This window comes from Bubalus bubalis, chromosome X (assembly GCF_019923935.1).
Source record: "Bubalus bubalis isolate 160015118507 breed Murrah chromosome X, NDDB_SH_1, whole genome shotgun sequence".
Classification (NCBI taxonomy): domain Eukaryota; kingdom Metazoa; phylum Chordata; class Mammalia; order Artiodactyla; family Bovidae; genus Bubalus; species Bubalus bubalis.
Window position 1 is genome coordinate 83,472,674 of NC_059181.1, and position 19,444 is coordinate 83,492,117.

The window sequence follows — 19,444 nt, forward strand, 5'->3', positions numbered from 1 at the left end:
TCCAACTCTCACATCCATACATGACCACAGGAAAAACCATAGCCTTGACTAGACAGACCTTTGTTGGCAAAGTAATGTCTCTGCTTTTGAATATGCTATCTAGGTTGGTCATAACTTTCCTTCCAAGGAGTAACTGTCTTTTAATTTCATGGCTGTAGTCACCATCTGCAGTGATTTTGGAGCCCAGAAAAATAAAGTCTGACACTGTTTCCACTGTTTCCCCATCTATTTCCCATGAAGTGATGGGACGGGATGCCATGATCTTCGTTTTCTGAATGTTGAGCTTTAAGCCCACTTTTTCACTCTCCACTTTCACTTTCATCAAGAGGCTTTTTAGTTCCTCTTCACTTTCTGCCATCAGGGTGGTGTCATCTGCATATCTGAGGTTATTGATATTTCTCCCGGCAATCTTGATTCCAGCTTGTGTTTCTTCCAGTCCAGCATTTCTCATGATGTACTCTGCATATAAATTAAATAAACAGGGTGACAATATACAGCCTTGACGAACTCCTTTTCCTATTTGGAACCAGTCTGTTGTTCCATGTCCAGTTCTAACTGTTCAAAATTATTGTCCTCAAGTAACAGATTTTTCATAGTGACACAATTATGAATAAATAGTTCAATAGTTAATAAGTCAAAAAACTTTAAAGGAATAATCACTGAAGAAATAAATTTGGGAACTGTAATGAAATTAGTCTATATCAAAACGATCCCAGGAGGAAGTTATTGTGGAAACACTGTAAGATGGCATTTATATATCAGCAAATTTGAGTACAAATCTCTGCTATGGCTGCATTTCACAGTCAAAAAAGTAATAACCTCCTAATACTGGGTAAGTCAGCATGAACCAGTTTTGCCCAATTGAAACCAATCAACTTTAGACCTGCCAGGGTGGTAAATTTAGAACATTCTGGTTCAAATAGATGTTTCCTTGCCCTGAATTTTAGACAACATTCAATTAACCATAATGGATTACTGGTTCTGTGGGTTTCCCAGGATAAATTTTAAATTCAAAACATTTCATATCCAATGGTCACTCTTATGGCTTCTTTTCTCTTTTGACTCTCTCACTGCTCCCTTTCTCCAGCCAGAGGTCAGAGATATGGGATACAAATATGGAAATTCAAGAAGTAAGAGGATTAAGATACAAGATTAGGAAAGAAAGGTTGAGGTGGTCGGGGGGAGTGGGTGAGGGGGACAAGGGTCACTCCAAGTTTTTGCCTGGCCATAGAACACATTTAGGACTCATTTTGAAAAGTATATATGTGCCATCTAAATTCAACTCGGTATAGATTCCACATTTACAGTGAATCTATTTTATTGACTATCATTTTAACTGAACAATGAAGATTAGCATTTTCTGTAGGTACTTCTACTTCCCTTGCATGTTTATAGACCATAACTACCACTTATAATTGTTCAACTACCACTTTTACTTGTCCAGAAAGGCAAACAAAACACTCAGCTTTCTGTTCTAGCCAGTCCACTGATCACCACTGATCACCCGGCTACTCCTGTAATCATTTTCTTATTTTCCTCTTTCCTGATCTCCCATTCATGTTGAACATGGCTAACCACCTCTCTTTCTGTTTCCTTGACAATGTGGTCTGATCCTCCTCCTCCCTAAGTAATCATTCTTTGTTTGATGGGCATTTCTTATTCTGCCTTTCCTTTCCTAGCACAGTCTTTGGCATTCATTTCTCTTGGATGGCATTCACTCCCAGATACTAACTCATGTTGGGTAGTTTCCTAATCTGTGGTTGGCAGGGGTAGATACAGATTTTGTGGGTACAAAGACTTTATGTGATTTGAGAGGAATATTCCCTTTAAGTAAAAACAATACAAAAATGGTAGGACTCCTTCAAGAGCCTTGGAAGAATCCCAAGTGAGAAACTCTGAAGAAGCAGCTGTATTTACATCACAGTAAATCTACTGGTGGTTGGTGACCATTCTGGTATCAAAGACCACTATGAAATATCTAAAGAAAGCCGTGGTACTTCTGTCTACAAAACTGGATTATACACACATATACACACTTCTGAATATAACTTCAGAGGCTCAATATTTCCCTAGGATCCAGGTTAAGAACCCCTAGCTTAGGCTATATCTTTAATCATGATATCAACTTGTATTCATGATCTCTCTTGCCAGCAAACAGCCTCTCCCTATTTCTCCATTAGCAACGGCAGCACAACTGAAGCATGTTGACTGAGATGTAAATAAATGTTAGTTGCTCAGTCGCGCCCGACTCTTTGCGACCCCATGGACTGCAGCCCACGTGGCTCCTCTGTCCATGAGATTTTCCAGGCAAGGATACTTGAGTGGGTTGCCATTTCCTTCTCCAGGGGATCTTCCCAACCCAGATATCGAACTCATGTCTCCTGCACTGCAGGCAGATTCTTTACTGATTGAGCTACAAGGAAAGTTCCACTACTTACACTGAATGACGAGAATCAGCTTAATGGTGTCTCCCTAAGGCCACCTGATTGCCAGTCCCTTACCAGCCTAATTATGCCATTCTCATCATGTAGCACTAATTATAACAGAGGCAGGACATCCAAACTGCTCCTCCTTCAGTGTCCATGTTCTCAGTGAAATGATAACCACTCACTGCCCAGATCAGAGAAGGATTAAGGCTTTGGACTCCTCCTCTTTAGGAGACTCTAAGCAATGAAAAGATTATGACTCTCTCTTTCAAATAAAAACAATCCTACTTCATTAAAAAGGTAAGGAAGCCACAAAAGTTCTGATGCTCCTATGATGATTAACTTGTCTAACTACTGTATATCCCAAACCAAACTGTTTTCACATTTTGGGTGCCCTAATTTGCTGGGTCTTAGACACATGCTTACTCTGGCTATTGGGTATTCCAATACTGGCCCAACTGCCCAATCCTAAATTTGGGAGCTTCTTTGACTCCTTCATTAATTCAATCTTAATCAGTCATCACGTTCTAACTCATTTTGGATCCATCTTCGTTCTTTCATCTCCACAAATCATCATCATCTTAGTCCAAGGCACCAGCATTTTTCACCAGGTCTTATAATCTCCAATTTTGCCCTCTGTGATTCATTACTCTGTGGCCAGAATAACCTTTTGGAATATACGTATCTGACCACATTCCTGCCTTTAAGACCCTGCATTATCCAGATATTCAAAGATCACGCACCCTAGCATGTGAGCCAAGGGCCTGCATGATCTGCCCCCAGCTTACCTCTCCACTGTCTATTCTTGCTGTGGCCCCCACTGTTCCTTATCCATTTCATACTCCCTCAACTGCCAGCTTCTCTCTTACTGCCAAGCTTTTATACGTGCTAGGCTGAGGCCTGGAAAGCCTGACTTCTTACCACACGCCTCTGCTTTGTGTGGACAATTCCCATTAATCTTTTCTCTTGAAGACTCACTCTTACATTCTCTCTCCTTTGGCAAGACTTTTCCTGTCTTCCTTCTGCAGACAAAGTTAAATTCCCTTCTCTTCCTGCTCCCATAGAGTGACCCAGTGTATACTCTGAGCTTGGCCCTGATTAACACTGCATTTTCATTTTTTCTTTACATACCTATCTCTGTAGCTAAAATTTGAGACACTTGACAGCAGAGACTGTATCTTACTCATTCTCACATTTCCTAGCACACAGCTTACGTCTGCACATGTAGTCACTAGCATTTAGAGAATATTTACCACATGCAGAGTGTTTCTAGGGTTATCTCATTTAATTTCAACCACAATTTTATAAGGCAGAGCTGTTCAGCTGGTAAAGAATCCGCCTGCCAATGCAGGAGACACGAGAGAGGCAGGTTCAATCCCTGGGTTGGGAAGATCCCCTGGAGAAGTAAATGGCAACCCACTCCAGTATTCTTGCCTGGAAAATTCCATAGACAGAGGAGCCTGGCGGGCTATAGTCCATGGGGTCACAAAGAGTTGGATATGACTTAGTGAGCATGCACACACACACACACATTGTTGTACAGATGAAGAAAGTGAGACTCAGTGAAGTTAAACCACATATGCAGGATTCAAAAGCTGACAGAGCCAGGATTTGAATCCAGGTCCCAGCTGTGTCCACAGAACCTAAGCTCTTAATAGTTGCACTGTTTATTATCCAGGCTTTCCTGATGCCTCAGAAGGTAAAATAATCTGTCTGCAATGCAGGAAACCCAGGTTCAATCCCTGGGTTGGGAACATCCTCTGGAGAGGGAAATGGCAACCCACTTCAGTATTCTTGCCTGGAGAATCCCCAAGGACAGAGGAGCCTGGTGGGCTACAGTCCATGGGGTCGCAAGAAGTCGGACATGACTGAGTAACTTTCACATTTATTATCCAGTAGCATTAAAAAAATCAATAGATTTGAGCCTAATCTTCAGCAAATGTTCAATGACTGGATCCTAAGTAAGAAATTTTTTCTTTCTTTTTATTTTAAGGAATACTAAAAATGTCTGTATCTCCTCTAGAAAATTCTCAGAGAATTGGTTGTTTACATTAAGACTCAGCCTAACCTGAATCCTGGGCTCATGAGACACAGTCTGTTCAGCTCTGGATTGATATTTGCAGAGAGCAGAAGCACAAAGAAGAAGCACCACTTTGTAAGACTATCAACCATATTCTATCAGAACCTAGAACAAAGGTCACAAATTGGTGACTAGACCACAAATTACAAATGGTATTTAGTACTGGGACCTTCTGCATGTGTATGGGTTCTGGCTGTAACTCCAGGGGTCAGCTAGTCTCTCCAGAGTCTTTCATCTTGACATCTTTCTCCATCCCCCTACACTTTAAAGGAGAAATCATCTGTCATCTCCTATATTCTTCACTCCAATGTTTTGCATTTCCTCTAGTGACTAGGGCTTACTCCATTAAAATCCCTCTACACCTTCACTCCAACCTCTTCATTAAAGGCACTGTTTACTTCCTGCCTTAGGTTCTCAAACCTCACTATGCATCACTTTTGTGTGGGAAACTTCAAAAAAGTCAGAGTGAGTGAGTGAGAGAGAGAGAGAGTTGGAGGGGCGGTAGAGAGAGATTTCAGAGCCCTACTGCTAGAGATTCAGATTTACTCTGGGGTTGTCCCCAGAATCGTTGATTTTTAAAGGCCCTCCAGTATTTCCTTAAGCAGCTGGGGTTGAGAAAAATCATTTTAAACCCTGCTATCCAACGAAGGTATCACTTTCTCAGATAATCCTTGATGGATGCTGGTCATTCTTCCCCATTCCATGTCTTTAGGCCTAGGGCAATGGAGAAGGGCAGAGTTGCCTCATTTTTATTCCAAATTGTTTGAGATAAGCAATTCTGCACTTGTCTACAAAGCCCCCTCCTTTGAGGTCACTGCCATTTAGTTCTCCTGGCCAAGTCCCCTTTATCATTGACTTTGGCTCCCAATATTCTTTCCAACACTCAGTGCTGCCATCTTGCTGTTAAACATAATATACAAATGGGCACCTCTGTCACACACACCCTCACCTTTTAAGTCCTTGAGGCCCCTCAGCTTTAATGAACTTCATCTCCTTTCCACTCCTTCAATCCATTCCCATGGCCACCATTACACGAGTGGTTCTTAACCAGGGCTGCTCATCAGAATAACCTGTAGAGTTTCACAAAAATCCAAATATCTTGGGCCCACTCAGAACCTACCCTATCAGAATTTCTGAAAGGGAGGCCTGGGCAAATGATGCTTTGAAGCGCCACAGATGATGTGCAGAGTGGAGAATCACAGCTGTCAGGCCTTTTCATGATCCAGAATGACCCTTTCTCTGTAATATTCTCTCAGATAACTCTGTTATCTTATTCTCTGGGCCCAGCTTTCTCACTCTTTCATGTCATTACTCGTATTTTACTTATTCTTTGATTTCAACAAAACCTCCAATCCCTGGATCCTTCCATTTTTAGCCAACTTCTCAGCTTCTTCCTGGCCTGGACTCTACAGTACATCATTTAAACTGCCCTTAACCCACTGCCCTGGAAACTATGCTACTTTGACCTCCTCTTTCAACTCTCCAACAAAACCTTACCCTGATAGAATCTAGCCATGAAACCTCCATTTCCATACCGAGGCTGGTAAAGTTGTTGGGGGGAAAAATCACAACCATGTAGACTGGTGCTTACTATAAAGGTCATGGACCAGAGCTGGGTCATCAGTGGCGCTTGCAACACCCTTCTTGGCCCTGGCCAACTTCCTTTCCAACTCCTCTTAGGGAATACTCTAGAATTTCACCACTTCACTCAAACTTCTGCTTCATTCTCTCCTCTACTTTCAGCATAAGAAATTCCTTCTACTTCACTGAAGAAAACAGAGGGCATGAGTTTAGAACTCCTTTGACTTCACTTCCTGTCCCACTCCTAGGAATGTATCTCCATTAGTAACATCTCCCTTCACATCTTACTGGAACACTGTCCTATCCTTCTACCTGAGGTTTATACCCTCACTGGTGCTCCACTGTTCCTGTCCCTCTCATTTCTCCATGGAGGAGAGGGGGCAGTGTCTCACTCCATTTATTATTTCTTATTTCTTCTACATCTTCAGTCTCTCCCTCTCTACTGACACTTCCTATCTGGCTTTAAAAGTACATGCTGAGATTTCTTTTGTCCTTAAAAATTAAAACTCCCTGCTACCACATAGCTTTCTTCAGTTGCTATAATCTCCCAACCATTCCTTCTCTAGCTTCAACTTCTTGAAAAGGCAATCTAGACTTCCTTAACCCTCACTCTTCAAACCACTGAAATGAATCTGAGGTCCCAAACTGATCTTCTCCCTGAGATGGTCATTTTTCAGTCCTCACAGCCACTGACTTCACAGTCAAAACTGACATGCAGACTATGATCTTCATGAAACTAACGTCTCCCCACCATCTTTCACACAATTCTTTCCTAGAGTCTATTCGTACATTTCTGGGTCGTCTGTAGACTCTAACTAGTAGTCCCCAGGAGCTGTCCTAAGTCCTCATCTCTTATCATCAACACACTTTTCCCTTAGGTTACTTCATCTACTTGTGTGGTTTCAATTACTGTCTACTTTCGAGACTCCCCACGTGGATCTCCTCTGACCCCATGGAGTTAACCGCCTATTGAACACCTTTATTTGGCTGCCTCACAACCCCCTCACTTGAAATATTTTCAAAAGAAAACAAATTCTCAACTGCCTTTCCCCATATACAAGAAGAAACTACAGTTCCTCTTGTTTTCCCTACCTCACTCTCTTTAGCTTCTCCTGTCACCATCTGATTAGTCGCCTGCATTCTATGCATGCTCAGCCAGTCATGTCCGACTCTCTGTGACCTCATGGATTGTAGCCCACTAGGCTCCTCTCTGTCCATGGCATTCTCCAGGCAAGAATACTGGAATGGGTTGCTGTGCCCTCCTCCAGGGGATCTTCTTGACCCAAGGATCAAATCTGCATCTCTTGTATCTCCTGCATTGGCAGGCAGATTCTTTACCACTGAACCACCTGGAAAGCCTGATTAGTTACCTAGTTCTATTAACTCTTCCTCCTAAATGTTCTCTCTGCATTGCTCTCTTTTATTCTTACAATACTGGCCCTTAGGTTAGGCCTCTGTGATTTCACACCTGTGTGATTCCCACAGCCTGACTTGTCTTCTTTCATGATGCCCCCATCCCCTGCACCATCCACATTCATTCTTCTCCTGTGGCTACAGTGATATTTTGAAACACAAATCTGATATTATTTCCCTGCTTCAGTGTTGGCCCACTGCCTTCAGAATCATATCCAAAGCCCTTAGTATGACATATATAAACCCTCTGGAACCCAATCCCCAATTACCTTCACAGCTCCATCTCCCACCCTTCCCCTTAGCACTCTATGCACTAGTTATGCTGAACTACCTGTAGTTATAGTCATAGAACCTCAACTAATATTATGTCATGCTTACTGCCTTCATAATTCTGTTCCTTGTATCTTAAATCCCACCCAACTCGTACATAGCTGGCTCTATTCCTTATTTAAGACTCACCTCAGTTGAGTGGTCCCCTCCTCCAGGAAGCCTCCCCTAACTGCTCCTTCCCTCAGTTTTCAATAGACACCCCTCCTCAGTGCTTACTTCTCTATTGCACTTACCATGCTAAACTCTACTCACTAACTGACTTGTCTGTGTCCCTCACTAGGCCATCAGTTCCTTCAAGGCAGGAACTGGCACCTACTCACCTCTGTATCTCAACATACCCCAACGCCTGGTGCCTGATTCACTAAATATTTAATGAATAAGCAAATGAAAAAATGAATGGATGAATGAATGACCTTCATTATATGAAATGAGACCCAATATATGGGGACAGGTCACACCTATTTGCCATTATGTGTTCATGGATGAGGAGACGCTTATCCAGTTTCCCCAAGAAGGCTGGAGGGGTGGGAGGGTATGTTTTAGAGCTGCACTGGGTGGTGATGGCAGTGTTGCTGTTTTCCCCAACACGGGGGATGACCCTGTGCTCATTCAGGCACACCTCTTGCCAGGTGCCACTTTAGGGTCAAAAGCATATATTGGTAACTCAGTTGTGCTGGGTTCAAGGTACAGCAAAGAAACAAATACTCCCCTGGACAAAATCCCAGGGCAGTGCTATGCTTGCCTTCAGAAAGCATTTTATAAAACTGTCACCCGAGTCGTCTTTGCTGTAGGAGTTCCATTTGTCATCTTCCCCTAAAATTCCTGGAAGTTGTTTTGGACCTTCTCATTGGATATCATGGTCACATGCAGAATTATTTTTTAGAACACTATCTAGCTCCTTCAAAGCAGAGCATGAAGGAAAAGAAAAGGAATAACAGAGGACAGACACAGAGAAACACTTTCCTTATAAATTTGGCCTAAAAGCATAGAACAGTCATTATTTTTAGAAAAGCAATGGAAAGCATGCAAAATTACAATGTATGGCATAAGAAAAAAGTGACATTGAAAGCCATAATAATACAGAAAGATAAAAAAACAAAATATTATATAAAACATTTTTTAAATGCAGAAACAATTTTTCCAAAGGGGGGGAAAACCACACAGGCTGACTAGTTCTAAACAGCAAGCATTTCACAACCTTGCCTCTGAGGAACAATGCTTGCTATGGTCCCAGCCCCCTTTCCTTGGAACCAGTCATGGGTCAATTAACCAGTAGACTTGGAATTGTGGATCAGTGCAGTGACAGATTGTACTGGGTGACTCATTGGGAACCTAAGGAATGTTCTAAATGTGTGATCTCATTGGGGAAATAAGCTTAGCAAACATGAAACAGTTTGACAGAAGACAACAAAATTTCTGTAAAGCAATCATCCTTCAATTAAAAAAATAAATTAATTAAAAAAAAAAGAAACAGAGACCGATAGTACCAGACTAAAGAAAATTTGGTGCTAAGTTGGGAAGAACAGAGTATAAAGCCTGTTGTATGTCCAAAGAAAAGAAGATCAGAGAACTCTGTGGTGGAGAGTGAGGGCTTGCTGGAGAGGAAGGAGAGTTTGAGAGATAGGTCTTAAAGAAGGGGTAGGCAGGAAAGGTAAGGCATCTCAAGTAGGAAAAATAGGAGAAGCAGAGCTTAGACACTGGAATATCTATAGCACACTGACGAAGAACTGAGAAGAAAGAAGAGTAAATGGATCAGATATAGTCTTAAAAATCAGGAAGAAAGAAGAAATTGGACAGTCATAAAGAGTGTGCTTGGAACGGCTTTTGAGCAGATGGATGTGATGATGAAAAAGGTGTCTACTGTAAGACAAACCAGGTAGCTTTGTACTACTCAGTACACATGGGATGATGGGGGCAGGCTTCAAAATGGCTGTTCTTTCACACAGGCTGAGGAAGAAAATGAATGGTGGGGATGGAATCGGAAGATCCATCTGCCACTGCATCTATTGCCTTGGAGATCACCTGCTGGGCATTTTCTACATAAACTGCGTGTGTGTGTGTGTGTGTGTGTGTGTCTGATTTCTGCACCTAAATCGAAAATGACCTGAGGACAGAGAACCTTGTCTTACAGGTAGGATCCCCCCATGACCCTCAGCACAGAGAGAGACACATAAAAAACAGACACCAATCTTTCCTGAGTAAAATATGTAAGTAAACTGCAAAAGATGCTCCAGGTAAGCCTATATTGACATCCAATTCTGTTCTATCTCATTTTTAAACTGAGGTAGCTAATAAACTAGCTCCGGGCTCAAAATCAGCATGCAGCTCAGATTTAATTGGCTGGTTGCACACAGATCTCTATCACGTGATCTTCCATTAAGCTCATTTGAGACAAAGGAGGTCTAATAACATATTTCACTAGGAGGCTTGTACTGGAATTGCAGCCCTCCTAGGAGGGTCGCTTGTCCTACAACCCCTAGCTTGACACTAGAAGCCCTCTTCTGCTCCCCCCACCTAGGAGCAATCTGTACTCAGTGTTGTGTGTTCCTGAAGCCAAATAACTTGTGTGGACAGAGAGGTCATTTCTGGCAGGGGTAGTACAGGTGGCTGGGTTAGAGATGCATCATATTAAAATGCTTGTTTTTCACTTCAACATTTCTGAGCTTTGCTCTAGGAATGCCATGTTAGAAGGATAGAGAAATATTTTCAAAGGGCCACCCATCTCCTATGGGTGACAACCTTTACTTTTCCTAAGAGACAATCCTTAGTGACTTGGTCACTCCTTAGTTGGATGAGAGACACTTTTAGTGGTTCGATCATTTTCTCTATTTCACTAAGAGGCTGCTAGTCAATGGCTCACAAAAATCATGTATAAAACGATACCCTTGTGGTCTTTCAAGAATTAGAATGCCTTAGTGTCTGCTTAACTACCAGGAAAGTAAATTAAGTACTGCAGTTGGTGCTTTGATTTAAAAAAAATGCCATTTTGCTCCATCCCCTGTTTTGTGGGTCACTGAGCACCCCAAGCCATAAACCTCCCTCTCTCCCAAGGGAAAACTTTTGCAGCCTTATTCTTGGATAAGACTAAGTATCCCAGAACAATTCTTTCTAAAGCAACAGAGCAGCCTTGCAGGTGGTTTCGAAGAGGCGAGTGCTCAAATAACAATGTTGTGATAGTTTCAACATTGTTAATCAGCTACACTCCAATATAAAGTAAAAAGTTAAAAAAAAGGAAGTGAGTGCTCATTGTGAGGACAATAGTTCCAGAGGGACTGATTTATGCAAAGACGGTTCTAGTTTTTGGCAGTTCTGCTCTATAAACAAACATCCTGTTGGAGAACATATTATGAGAGGGGACCCACAGGAATGTCTCACCTCCTGGATTCATGAAATGCACATTTTCCCTTACACAGGAGAGAAACCAGTTATCTAGTTTTCCTTTATTTATTTATTTATTTACTTATTTTTGGTAGAAAGAATGACATTTTGTGGGTCTTCAAATTTATTTTTCCCATTGGAAATACCTGAAAGTACTATGTGGTAACTACAATGGAAAATTAGGCATAAAAATAGATTGAATTCTTTGCTCTAAGTATTTAAAGCAAGGTGGGTAAACGATTTAAAAAGAGGTTCTACATAACAGATATATTTCTGGCTTAAACCTAGCATCCTGGGCAAAATACACACTGATTGAGCAGAAAAGGAAACTAATGTTTAGTAAGTGAGGGAAAGGGCCCAAACCCTTAAACATTGGATTATGAATGAATCTAAAGGGAGGAAGGACAGGCGACTCTATATAGTTCTTTAATATTTTAATTATAAAATATCAGATATTTTTGTAATAGAGAGTTAAAGGATGGAAAAATATAACACAGGAATCAAGGAAAAATAATTAACAATGTCCTTTTTTTAAACAAAGGCTGTTTCCTTCTGCTAGCAAGTTATGCCCTCAGGAGGAGTAACTTGTAAAAAGGCATGACTACTGTTGTAACTGTTGAGTGAAAAAATAGATTAGATGCTCTTAGGTTTTACTTGCTTCCATAAAAATTCCATTTTTGATATTTAACTGGCCCCAAACCTATTTTTAAAACACATTAGGTGACTCTCTTTTTATGACAAGCAGTATCATAGTCAATCACTGAACCAGGAGTCGGGGATCTAAATTCTAGGCCAGCCTCACTTTGTAACTAGTAGTGGGGAAGCTTTGTGAAAGTCAATTAACCTCTCTAAACTTCTGCCTTCCTTTGTAAAATGGATAAACCTTGCCTTCATCACAGGAGGTTTGAAGGAGGTGATTGATATGAAAGTTCACCAAATACTATAAATCTACAACTGCCATCCAAAAGACATCATCTCACTAGGAATATACATACATATTAACAGGGTGACTGTTTTTGCTGGAGAATTAAGGAATCATGTCACCATCTAAACCCAGCACTTCCCATCTACTGAATGATGACCTTTCAAACATAACTACCAAGAAAGGAGATTAAACTGGGCTATCATAAACAGTCACTGCTCTTATGTCTTTTGTTATATTAGCAAACCCCAGATGTATATAGCTGGGAAGGCCCATAGGGGAAGGTTCATTCTCCTGTCTTCAAGTAGAATGTGCTAAAGCCATTAGACTCCATCCTCCAATAAAGAACCTAGAAAATTTCAACCTTAGTAATTGATAATACTTAATCGGCATATCTGGAATTTCTTTATGGCTAGTTGCATTCCCTCTGGTGGAACAGTAAGTCCATTTCCCCTTGTCAGCTCTTCAGTGTCTATGAAAAACAATATATGTTCTCTATAAATCGGCAGCCTTTAATGCATAGATAAAAACTCAAAGTGGTACCTGATTCTGCAAGAGTAGCTATAAGCCCAATTCAAAAGTGGCATGTTCCATGAGGATGATAGGGAAAAGGAAATGATGGTCCCATGTGAGCCCTTCTAGTGACCACCCACTCACATACAGACAGCCGTCAACTTCAGTGGTATCATCTTCAAAAGCTTGCAGCAAAAGTGATCATTCTGGCAAATTATCAGGAACCTGACTCTTACCCATCTTCTTCCAAGGCAACACACACTAGTTTCATTCTCATTTATACCCAATTCACACGTGCAACAATTTCAATGGAAAATGTTGGAAAACTAAAAGGAAATATGAGGCAATGCCCTCAACCATACACTTCCATTCACATGGATAATTATATAGGGCACAAATAAGTTTGAAGGAGTCGGGGAGGCCTCATTTGTTTTAAGGAGGAAAACAACTTCATATCCCTTAGCTGGTGTCAATTTTAGTCTCCTTGCAACCCTTCATGTTAATGTTTGATGTATCTCTCTTCTGCCTTCCTCTCTTCTCCTCCATTTCCTATATCTTCTGCATCTCTTAATCTCCCCCTCGTACACTCTCTTAATTCCTCATAATTCTCATAACTCTCATAATTCTCCCCCTCATTCCTCTCTTAATTTCTCCCCATTGCTTCTTTCCTTTTTTCTACTTATCTTCCAATCCCACATTCCATACTTTTTTTTTTTTTGCATTTGTCTGCTGTCTCTAGTGGGATACCATATTTGTGCTCAACTTCCCTGTTTACTGGCCTTGAAATAGAAGCAAAGGACCTAGTACAGAGTGCATCCTTACCCCAACATTTTCCCATTTCAAACACAGTGGACTTCTATGAGTAAAGGGGGTAATATAGGAGGCTCTTGCCCTGGGGCAGAGCACTGGCCCTGGAGGACAAGCAAGATGCTATGTCCTTCAGACTCCCCAAAGGGCAGAGCAATGACCTCCAAAGAGTACTCTTCGCTGAGCTGTATGGTCTACATTTGAAGAACCAAGAGGTATTATAAACACTATCCAGGATGTAGTCGTCTCTGACATCTGGCTTTCTGCTAAGAAAATCCTTAATTAAGTTAATTGAGACTCCCACTCATTGTTAATGCAAAGAAAATAACCTTGAGCTACTGCAAAATCCCAAAGGGTCTTCAGCATCACTGAAGAAAGATGGCATACTGTTCAGCCTAGTTAGCACACTAAGAATTTTTTATTGTGAGCAATTAAAGTTAATAATGTCTATTGACCAAAACATGTGAATAACAAGACCATAAAGGATAACTGAATCTTCTTTAATGTTAAACAGTAACAAAAAACATGAAAAAAAGTTTTCTTTCCTTCTGAGTGGCAATAAAAAGGACAGTGTGATAGAGTAGCACAAGCAGAAGGTTTGGAGTCAGAAAGACCCAGGAGATTTCTGGCTTCTGGCATCTGCTGTGTGAGCCTAGGCTGTCTACTTAAATGCTTTGAGCTTAAATGGCCTCACCTGTAAAAGGGGGTTAATACAGAGTAGTTATTAGAACCAAAAGACTCAATACATGTAATGTGCCTGGCACAGGCTTGACATTAGGAACTAACAAGTCAATCATAGATCACTTTCTATTTGTCCTGATTTGCTTTATCCAACTATCTCCTTGTCTGCTTCCAGGAAGTAGTGGCCTTTACTTCCATCTGCAGGGCTCACCAGCTCCCAAATCTCTGGATTTCTCACAAACAAAATGCACATGAACTGTGCTCCCTAAAGACACAGCTCTTCACACAGCATTGCATACCCCCTGAAAGACACCTAAAGCTCTAGTGCAGCACAAGACATGAGACGCATAAGCACGCTTCAGATGACACAGATGTCACACAGGACATGTCCCTTCCGAAGGTAGCCTCACCTGCCTCTTTCCCACATGTTCTTCCTTTAGGAGGAACTATGCCATTTTCAGAATCCTGGGTGATTCACTTGTCTCATTGCCTTTGCCTTATTGTTTTATTTATTCATGTATTTTTTATGGATTTATTCATCCACGTATTTATTCCCCACCATGTTCCATAATGGATATAAGGTGATTTACAAGAAAGGGATGGGATGGGGAGGGACGTGGGAGGGTGGGGTCAGGATGGAGAACACATGTACACCCATGGCTGATTCATGTGAATGTATGGCAAAAACCACCGCAATATTGCAAAGTAATTAGCCTCCAATTAAAATTTAAAAAAAATTTTTTTAAAAAGAAAGGTAACAAGGAAAAGTGCCCCTGGCTACTTTCACTTAGAAACTGGAGTGGCCCTTGTTGTTACCTGGATGCTAAGCCCCTGGAAAGAAAAGGCACAATTGTTACAGATTTTAAGGCTCCTCCCAACAAAATTCTTAGTTTTATCTTTCCTTTTTCAGTCAAATCTGAATAGTTTTTTTTATCCATTTGAGAAACCAGCCAAAGATATTTTAGGTAGAGGGAAATGAAAGCAAAGAGGTCTTCCTTTGTTTCCTGATTTCAAGGAATTCACGCCTGGAGTAGTGGGTCTCCAAGTGTGGCCCCTGGACTGGCAATATCTACATCACCTGGAAGCTTGTTAGAAATCCAAATTCTTGGGCCTCAAGCCAGATCAAATAAACATGAAACTCTTGAGAGGTGGCAGCAGGCTGTGTCTGAACAAGCTCTCCAGGGTGACTCTGATGTACAATAAATTTTGAAACCCCCAAAAAAGAATACACAAAATACAGTATGATAGCAGCAGAAATTCAAAGTCAATCAAGTGAAAGGAAAACAAAACAAAGATAAGCTCATAAAATTGAGCCTGGAGGAAAGCTATACCAAGTGCATACACACCATAGAGGCCCATTACAGGTGCCAGGCATGGGCCACACATTTGGCACTAAGTTTTCAAGCAGCCAACAAAAGAGAAACCTAATCAGTCTCACACTTCACAGGGTCCATAAAAGAAAAATGAACCTTGTGTTCAGGATATCCTTTTCCTGGTCTAAATTCTGAAAACTTTTCTATGGTGAAGCATCATAATACGGTGGCCAACTGTCCCTCTTACTTTGCTCTAAAACCAAGATTCAGCTCTTGGAAGGCCTCCAACAAAGACAGGTCCTCAACCTGGAAATTACATTTACTGCTTGTTTTTCTTCTACCTGTCTTTTGAAGTTCCATTCGGTCAATGAAATGTAGCAACAAAAGAGATTCCTTAAAACAAACAAACAAACAGAAACCTCTGCTGTCACCAAAGCAAGTATTTTCATTTAACTCAAGAAATAGACAATGTGACATTATTTGTGACAAAAATTTGGATAGGATCCCAAATAACCAACAAAATAAATGGTTAAATAAACCATGATGCTACTATATGATGAGATATTCTACACCATCAAAAACTGTATTTATGACATTTTTTTTAAACATAGGGGAAAATGTTCATGATAAAATGTTGAGTGAAAAAGCTGTTGTAAAACTATATATTATGATTTTAACTATATAAAAACTACATATATATATATATAGCCATTAAAAAGTATGGAAAGCAAGCCACTAAATGTTAGTATTGTTTCTGAGATTTGTGGATATGAGTGGTTTTTATCTTTTCTATATGTTTGTCTTTATTTTCCAAGTTTTTATTAATGAGGACCATTTCCATATGATGAGAAGAACTGGGAGGAAAAATACCAACCCAGTTAGTTATCTTTGGCTTGTGAAATTTTGGGTTGATTTTAACTTAAAAAAAATTTCCTATTAACTGACATATAAATTCTAGTTATGGACAAAGTTACTTAAAAAAAGAAACAAGAATTCTAAAACCTAGTTTTTTAGTTGTTTGTAAAGTTTCAGAATGATACAGATATAATAACACCTTACAATTACTTAGCACTTTAAAATTTGACTTTTAATAGCACTCTGATATTGAGAATTACATTTGATTATCAAAAATATTTTGCTAGGTGGCCATGTCTTGTTATCTTCATTTAACAGGTGATGAAACTGAGGATCAAAAAAACTAAGTGATGAGCCCAAAGTCACAATAATCAGTGGCAGAGCTGGCCTTGACCCTAAGTCTCCAGAACCCAAGTACAGTGCTCTTTCCATTCATTGGAGACTGACTGTGGTATAACCCAAGTCATCACTCACAGGCAGAAACACATAAACAGCAACCCCTCCTTACCTATGAGGGTCAAGTTCCTCAATGACCCTCACCTAGACAGGAGAGTTTCACTGAGGAAATTATAATTTTCTGTGATTAAAAAAAGAATGGCAGGGGAACTGAGGTCACATGTGAACTTTTCAAAGTCCTCATAAATATTTTTTATGCAGTAAAACAAAATAATAACAGTACATTACATAAACAGAATAATGAGAATTGACATAGCTTGAATTAGTTAAAAGTGATAGGCTTGTATAGTTTCCATTTAGAGCCTGAAATGGTTTCCAGAGGTGATAAGGATGTACCCACTCATGGCAGTGGAAATTTGGGGTGATGGTGAAGCAACAAACAGAGGTGGACTGTTAGTTCAAATCATGGATCTTCGTGCTCCAGAGTCTGCATCTAAGTCTGATCCTGAGATTAAAACAACTTGATTGGGGCTTTAGCCCTAACAAGCAAGTGAATTTCAGTGAAATGACTTAACAACTTTGGCTCTTCAAGATGCTTTCTGTCTTCTCAAGTCTTTTTCTGAAGACACCATAGCACATCTGCATAGAGTGCAAATCTTTAGCTCAAAAGAACTAAAATTCATTCTTTTTTTATGGCCAAGTAATATTCCACTGTGTAAACGTACCACATATTCTTTATCCATTCATCGATGGACATCTAGGTTGCTTCCACATTCTGGCTGTTGTAAATAATGCTGCAATGAAGTTTGTCTGAAGGCAGCTTATTTGCTGTCTGGCACAGATATTTAAATGACACTACTTAATGATTTAGGCTCTTCTGAGGTTGCTTTCTTCTGAACATGGTGTTGTAAAAAAAGACTCCACCTCTTCATAAATTCAATTAAATCACTCAAGACTTGTACAAAGGCAGTTTATCAGCTGTCCAGCAATCATATTAAATGGTACCACCTGATGATTTAAGCTCTGCTGAAGATGGTTTCTGTCCAAAGTGATTTTCTTTTGAAGGCATCATAGCACCTCTTAAAGAATTCAGCTAAATCACTCAAGCTCTGAACAGGTAAGCTTTGATATGTAAAGGCACACATTTTTTTTCATTACTTTATTGAGGGAGGTTTTAATCTTGTTCTAAAAATTTTTCTCCTGTTGCTTAAAATTGTATTTGTCTCCAGTACTATAGCCTCCTAATTATCTTCATTGTCACTTACGATAATCACCTCTGGGGTCCTGTGAGCTTCCTGAGTCATCCTCTAGCCCAGCACATCACTTAAATCAGCATCAATAGGTTCAGACTCAACTTGAGCCAACGACTGCTCCTGTGCCAAATGTTCATCCTCACCCACAGCTTCTTCTTGTTCCAATATTCTTAAGGTCTTTAGGAGAAATCACTGAAAGACACTTCTCTATCTCTAGTCCAACTTTCTCCCATGTCATATTTTTTAATTTATTTTTAATTAGAAAATTGCTTTACAATGTTGTGCTGGTTTCTGCTGTACAACAATGCAAATCAGCCATATATCACCTCCCTCTTGAGCATCTCTCCCCTTCCCCCAACATTAATGGGGGAAATTAGTTTAACATTAATGTTAAACTTATCTAATGCCTCTTTTATGAAGAATACATACTTATTCTTACTTCACCCCTCCAGGTGATCACAGAGCAGGGCTGGGCTGCTGCTTGGAGCCTAGGCTGGGCTCCCTGTGTTATACAGCAACTTCTCACCAGCTATCTATTTTACACATGATAATGTATATATGTTGATGCTACTTTCTCCATTTGCCCCACTCTTTCCTTTCCCTACTGTGTCCACAAGTCCATTCTCTATGTCTACATCTCCATTCCTTGTCAATAGGTTCATCAATACCATTTTTCTAGATTTCATATATATGCATTAACATATGATATTTGTTTTTCTCTTTCTGACTTACTTCACTCTGAATAACAGGTTCTAGGTTCATCCATCTCACTAGAACTAAAATCTGTTCTTTTTTATGGCCGAGCAATCTTCCATTGTGTATATGTACCACATCTTCTTGATCCATTCATTTGTTGATGGACACCTAGGTTGCTTCCATGTTCTAGCTGTTGTAAATAGTGCTGCTATGAACACTGGGGTACATGTGTCTTTTTCAATTATTGTTTTCTCTGGGTATATGCCCAGTAGTCTCCTATGGCACATTAATGTTAAACTATCTAATGCCTCTTTTATGAAGAATACAGCATGAGTGATGGTGTAGGAATTCCATGCACTAGGATCTTTAGACAGAGGTGCCTTTGTAAGATCCTGAACAACAAAGTTATACATTAGCTTGGCATAAGTCTTCTTAAAGGTCAGACAAAACACTGTCTAAGGGCTCCAGGACCTGAATCATGCCACTGGTTATAAAGACAACGTTAAAATGAGGATGCACATTTGCCAATGCATCTGAGGAACCAAAAGGACAAGCAGGAATCAATACGACATTGAATTCAAGATTTATTTTTAGTAGTCTTGAGCTTCTGCAAGAAAGCACTGTTAAACCCATCTCTTAAGGAGAGAAGGAGTCATCAGGCTTTTCTATTTGCATGCTGGTATATTGGAAACTTAGCTTAGTTGTTTCCTCTGAGAGGATATGGGCCTAGTTTTCTGCAGACCAGTAATGGTTTCACTGTGAGGTCACCTGAAGTATTGGCACAAAACAGAAACACCAGC

The 19,444-nt window shown here is 40.3% G+C and overlaps 1 protein-coding gene across 11 annotated transcripts in view; it reads right to left on the reverse strand.

The window, feature by feature from the left end:
• Positions 1-19,444, reverse strand: part of PAK3 (p21 (RAC1) activated kinase 3) — a 129,249-nt gene that overhangs the window by 80,187 nt on the left and 29,618 nt on the right. The window lies entirely within an intron of this gene.